Raw genomic sequence first — 6,786 nt, forward strand, 5'->3', positions numbered from 1 at the left:
ACATATACTAACACCTTGCACATATATTCCAGATATAAAGAGAAAAAGAAATAAATGAAAAACACACACACACATAGACAGAAAGTTAAGAATACTCTCTATCCTTTTTACAGTGCAGTCAGAATTTAATCAGTAAATTTTTCCTTAGTTCAAAGATGGAAAATTATTTTCTGGTAGCAGTTGCAGCCGGCTGAACTGGAGTTCTCTGTGGTTGGGACTAGGAATTTGAAGGTGTTCATTAATACTTGAGCTGGTTCTCCTCCAATGCTTTGTTCTATGGCCTAAAAGTGAGTGACGTGTGCGGGGGTTCTATTTCCTTTTGAGGCAGAGCTCTGTCAGATTACAGCTGCATTCCTGGGCCCTGACTGGCCAGCTGTTTTTACCTCTGTCTCATGATCAGACAACTTTGATGGCTTTAGAGGGGGGAGGGCACCACAGGGCTGAGGGAGACCTCAGTCATCTACTGATCTCAGAAGGGGCTTGTTTCAACCTCTGTCCCTTTCCTCCCTGAGAATCCCTGCTGTCCCTTGTGTTCACTACGTCCATTCTCTCGGCGAGGCCACTGTCTCACTTTCTCATTCACTGCTCATTCTCAGCTCTCCACCTGCACCCAAGTCTCTCAGCACACCTCTCCTAGAGTCTATGCAGCCCATGAATTCAGTGGCATTTCAGCCTCAGTGGAGGACAGCCCCTCTGCTAGGAATTCAGTAGCATTTGGTGGCCAGTGAGAGGTGCTCAGATAGGTACTGAACTCATTAAGTTTTGCTGGACAGTGGAATGGAAAAAGTATGGCCTCAAAGCACCTTGGTGTCAGGGGGATGCTACACATGCACTAAGCTTGGGTGCATTTTTGGGGGGTCAGTAGAAGAGTGATCACCCTGCCTCCACTCTAATGTCTTTCCTCTCACCTCAGATCACATCAGTCACAACCTGGACTCATCATTCCACAGATACCTGGATGTCTGGTTGCAGGTCTTGGAATGGAGTGTGCCCTTGTTCTTTGGTGTTCCTAGGGTTTGCCCTTCCTAACTCTAACATCTTCCTATTGCCCTAATCTGAGGAGCTTGTCTTCTGTGAATATCTCAGCAGATGGGCTCTGTCTGCCAGAAGGCAAGGGGCTAGGCCAGGTGGGAACTGGGCAGTACCTGTTAGGCTTGGCTATGTTATGTTTTGACACAAGTATACATTCTGTAAATACATTGTGCAAAGTTTGAAAGACTTTAAACATATTTGTTTCCTCAAACATTTACTATTCTTTTAGGATGAAAAGTTTAAACTGTTTTCTTCTGGCTTTCTAAAAATATACAGTAGATAATTGTTATCTAAGCTCATCACACTGTACAAAAGCACTCCAAAACACTCAAAATGGATGAATCAGGATAATAAATATTAAGTAAAATAAGCCAGGTCTGCAGAAAATAATACTGTGATAGCCAACCTGACTCCATTTGAGCCTCAACACCATTTTGTACCTGTGCTGGTCGCAGCACCCAAAACCCACATCCTGCTTGGCAGAAAATTTGCTGCAAGTTTTGTAGTTCATCTAGTGTGTGACACTTCCTTATGTCCCCCTACTAACCTGGCATCGTTCTGCTTCTGTAAAATTCCGCTTGCTCTCCCCTGAGCCCTCCCCAACTGAAAGCATGGTTTAAAAGGAGAAATAAGAGACCCAGAGCCTGAGCCACTGACAGGAGAGAGGGCGGCGGTGGTGGCAGCAGGAGGAGGATGGCTGTGGGTGCTGGCGCCAGTGCAGACGGTGGTATTGGTGGCGGTGGCGGTGGCGGCTGGGGTGATGGCAGCTGTCCAGAAGCAGCAGCAGCGGCAGGAGGAGCCTCCAGGAAACGCATGAAAAGAGGCTGCTGGATCCAGGGTTGAAGGTTCATAAAGGCCTCTGGGATCACACTCTGAAGCAGCCGATCGAATGCCTGAGTGACTGAAGAAAATGGGTGCTAATGCATCTAACTATCCTCATTCATGTTCCCCGAGGGTAGGGGGAAATTCACAAGCCTAGAAAACTTTCATAGGGACATCATCTTATTCTCAGCAAGGCTATGGTTGTGAGTCAAAATTGTATAGCCTTGACCATGGCCAGGAGAAACCACAAGACACAAAAAAAGAGAACCTCTGGCCTTGCTACCCTCAAAAAGAAATTTATTAAGTGTCGAAAATCTAATAGGTCTGCCGATCATGCCAAGCAGATGTGAGAACTCCTCTCTGGATGGGATGTTAGAGATGTCAATGCATTAGTAGAGGAATATGAGGGAACTTCAGCCTTAAAGGAGCTTTCTCTGCAAGCCAGTTTGGCTAGACCAGAAGCCCGGACATTACCGAAAGATATGGCTGATCTTTATGAGTATAAGTATTGTACTGATGTAGACTTAATATTTCAAGAAGCTTGTTTTCCTGTTCATCATGCCATTTTGGCAGCAAGGTGTCAATTTTTTAAAACACCGCTTGCTTCCTCGCCTGAGTATGGGGCAGGTATTGATATGCCCATGTTTTCTGCTTTGTTACACTACCTTTATACAGGAGAGTTTGGAGTGGAGGACTCAAGGTTTCAAAGTGTCAACATCCTTGTTCAACTTAGTAAAGAATTTGGAACACCAAACTCCCTTGATGTAGATATGTGTGGACTCTTTGATTACATGTGTTATTATGATGTTGTCCTTAGTTTTTCTTCAGACTCTGAACTGGTTGAAGCTTTTGGGGGGAACTGTTTAGATGAAGACCTGAAAGCCCACAAGGCTATTATTTCTGCATGGTCTCCATTTTTTCAAAATTTATTACAAAGGAGGATACGGACTGGTGAAGAAATCACAGACCGAACTTTGAGGACTCCCACAAGAATTATATTAGGTGAGTCCATTATACCAAAAAACTATGCAAAGGTGATACTGCACTGTACATATACCGACATGGTAGGCCTCTCCGTTTTACACTGTAGCCCCTCTGTGGGGAGTCTCAGTGAAGCTCAGGCTCTCATTGCAGGGAAGCCAAACATGACCAGGGCAGAAGAAGCCATGGAACTTTACCACACAGCACTGTTCTTGGAATTTAACATGCTTGCACAAGGCTGTGAGGATAGCATTGCAGAGAGCACCTCATTAGATACCTTGATTGCCATCCTCAAGTGGAGCTCTCATCCATATGGCTCTAAGCGAGCGCACCAGCAAGCTCTGCATTTCCTCTGTGAGGAATTGTCCCAGGTCATGACTTCGGATGTTTTTTATGAACTCAGCAAAGATCATCTGCTTACTGCTATCCAGTCTGACTACCTACTGGCAAGTGAACAAGATATCCTTAAATATCTAATTAAATAGGGAGAGCATCAGTTGATGAAAAGAATAGCAGACAGAGAGCCAAACTTACTGAGTGGAACTGCACATAGTGTGAACAAAAGAGGAGTGAAAAGACGAGACCTGGACATTGAAGAGCTAAGAGAGATCCTTTCTTCACTCTTACCTTTGGTGCGAATTGAACACATCTTACCTATAAACAGTGAAGTCTTAAGTGATGCAATGAAAAGAGGTTTAATTAGTACTCCCTCATCAGATATGCTTCCTACAGCAGAAGGTGGAAAGTCAAATGCCTGGTTATGGCAAAAAAATGCTGGTATATATGTTTGACCTCGGCTGTTCTCCCCCTATGTGGAAGAAGCAAAGTCAGTGCTAGACGAGATGGTGGTGGAACAAACAGACCTCGTGTGCTTGTGAATGGTTAGAATGTCCAATGTGCCAGACATGCTTTACATGGTCAGCAGTGCTGTGCCACAGTGTTGCTACATGATCAGCCACCAGCAGATCAACACTAACCAGTCAAGCCCTCCTTCAGTTGTAGCCAATGAAATTCCAGTTCCTTGTCTCCTCATCATGAAGGACATGGTCAGACGCCTACAGGAGCTATGACACACCGAGCAGGTGCAGAGAGCCTATGCACTGAACTGTGGGGAAGGTGCCACTGTCAGCTATGAGATCCAGATTCGAGTGCTGAGGGAGTTTGGGCTTGCAGATGCTCCTGCAGAGATTTGCAGAACCCTCACAAATTCTTTCCTGATGAACGTTTTGGGGATGAAAGTCCACTCCTGACAATGAGACAGCCTGGAAGATGTTGCACTAACAGTACCCCTACTGCAGAAACCATGTTTACAGACATGGACTCTTTTGTGGCCTTCCATCCATCCTTGCCCCCACCAGCCCCTCCATACCACCCTCCAGCCACCCCAATCCATAACCAACTCAAAGCAGGCTGGAAACAAAGACCTCCTAGTCAGCACCCTTCACATTCATTTTCTCACCCCTGTAATCAGTCGCTGTTTCACTCCAGAACAGCACCCAAAGCTGGCCCTCCCCCAGTCTATTTGCCAGGTGTTAAAGCAGCACCACCTGATTGTACCACCACCACAGGACTGGGGAGACAGACAGTTGCCGCCCCTGCTGCAGCTGCTGCTGCCTCAGCAGGAGTAGCCTCTGAGAAACAAATGTGTACACAGCCCGTGATGAATGATCTGATGCCAGATATCGCAATGGGGTATCCACACTGTCACTCAAGGACAGGAGGCTTCCAGAACTTGCTGCAGACACAGAAATAAGCCAGCCAGTTTCTGAAGCAGGAACAGGGCCTCCCCAGCATCTCTTGTGTATTCCACAGAGACATACACATACTTCTCAGAAAAAACATACACTAGAGCAAAAAACAGATGCTAGAGAAAGTCAGCAGGAATACCCAGATTTCTATGACTTCTCAAATGCTGCTTGCAGACCTTCTACTCCTGCTCCTGGCAGACGCACCCCTTCCCTTCACACAGTGGATATTTTGGTCCTGATTTGTATAGCCACAATAAGGCATCACCAAGTGGCTTAAAGTCAGCCTGCCAACCTAGTCAGACCTCTCCTAAAAAACAGGAAGAAGTGAGGAGAGAATATCCACTTTCCTCTGATGGGCATCCACACAGACAGAAGAGTGAGCTGATCCATCTGGATGTCACTGAGCAACCTCCCCCAAGGTCAGACTTTCCTTTAGCAGCCCCAGAAAATGCTGGTAATGATCCAGCCCATGTCAGGGGATGAACCGGAGTAGAAACTGACTTGACTTTTGGGCTGACTCCTACCAGACCATCTTCACATTCTGCATGTAGCTCCAAAGCTCCAGAAGAGCAATCCAGTAGAAGACTGGCTGACAGTGAGTCCCTGGGTCTTGGAGCTCAAAGAAGCACAGATCTGGAAAGGGAAGATTCCATAAGGAGAGGAAGGAGGTCTCCAAGCAAGCCAGACTTCCACTACAAAAAGTCTGCCCTCTCAGAGCAACCTCCAAGTCATCTGTGCCTGAGATGTGAAGCATCCCATTTATGGGCAGGGAATTTAGCTCAGTGGTTCTACCGCCTACCTTGCAAGTACAAGGACCCAAGTTCGATCCCTGATACCACAAAAAAAAAAAAAAAAAAAAAGTGAGATTCCATTTATGATGTAACTCAACAACTTATGGACCAGTTTATTGATGCCAGCTCATTTTCACATTATTTTATTCTGGTTTTCATGTGTATATATGTTTATTACACATGGCATGCTAAGAGGGTTATTTTGAATGCTGCATATGTCTGTTTTATATTTGAACCATTGTGTAGGAAACCATTTTAAAGAGCAAGCAAGCTGGCACTTTTTTTCCCCCTCTTTATAAATGATGGAAATTTTTGCACTTGTACATTTATTTTATCTGTATTGATTTTATAGCAGTATGTTCAACTTTATTGCCACATTTAAAAGACTGTATTTTCATACTTTTTTGCATTTTACCTTTCACCTACCAATTTCCATGTGCATTGAATTGCACACCAAGATGTATTTTCTTATGAAATAGTTCTGTGTTTATTTTTTAATTATAGAAATTCCAAAGAACAGCACATCAAAATGCTCCTCTCTTTTCAGTAATTGTTTTAGTTCAGAAATCTTCCTGCTCAGTCTCCATACATCTAATGTCGTTCTTTAGTAAGTCTTAGGAGCTGGTCTTCATTCCCCCAGTGGGAGTCCATCCCAGGTCCTGAAGTTTTCACATCAGTAAGAACAGGAAGCAGAAAAGCCTTTGGTGCCCAAGCTAAGGCTGTCACTTTGTTCACAGTGTGGATGCTGTCAGGACCCCTGCAGCATTCTGGTCATACAGATTAGAATACTGTGAATTTGCTCACTTGATGAGGTTCTGAGGAAATTGTATCCCTTGGAATGAGAAAGCAGCAGAAATCTGACAGGATTTCTGGCTCTAAGTGTGACTCTCAGCTGCCTTGCGTGAAATGACTGCCTGCTGCCTTCAGTTGTCTTGCTTTCTATGGGAAAAAACAAAAACAAAAAAAACACAAGGGCTTCGGTCTTATGGATGTTATTTGGTATTTGTAAGCATATGTTTCCTTTTAAATGTTTTTCAAAGGATGTATCAATTTTGGTGTCCTATAAAAAGTATAATACATAATGCTTTTTCACCAAAAAACAAAATAGAAAAAGAAAGAAATTTGTTTTCAGTTGAACACTACATGTCCTACTTGAGCTTCACTAGGGATGCTGGTTTGGCATTTACTGAACCACACTGAGCACATGGGGTCTTTCTGATCCTCTCCCTTGGAAGGGCAAGTTGTGAGCTAAGAACTGTTGTTTTTTCTTACTCTCCTATGTAAATATGTTAGTATTTGAGTTATTAAATCACTTAAACATTATTTGAGCATTCACTTTGCATTTTTACAAACATACAGCCATAGCACTTAGAAGAAAAGAGACTTGCTAAACATTCCCTCATAGGAAAGAT

General features: G+C 44.1%; 1 pseudogene; it reads left to right on the forward strand.

Moving 5' to 3' along the window:
• The first annotated feature begins 1,873 nt into the window (after positions 1–1,873).
• LOC101699307 (BTB/POZ domain-containing protein 7 pseudogene) lies at positions 1,874–5,831 on the forward strand (annotated as a pseudogene).
• Positions 5,832–6,786: the final 955 nt, after the last annotated feature.

This window comes from Heterocephalus glaber, unplaced genomic scaffold, assembly GCF_053883595.1.
Source record: "Heterocephalus glaber isolate CG9 unplaced genomic scaffold, H.glaber_assembly_v1.0 deba00001227, whole genome shotgun sequence".
In the NCBI taxonomy this organism is placed as follows: Eukaryota; Metazoa; Chordata; class Mammalia; order Rodentia; family Bathyergidae; genus Heterocephalus; species Heterocephalus glaber.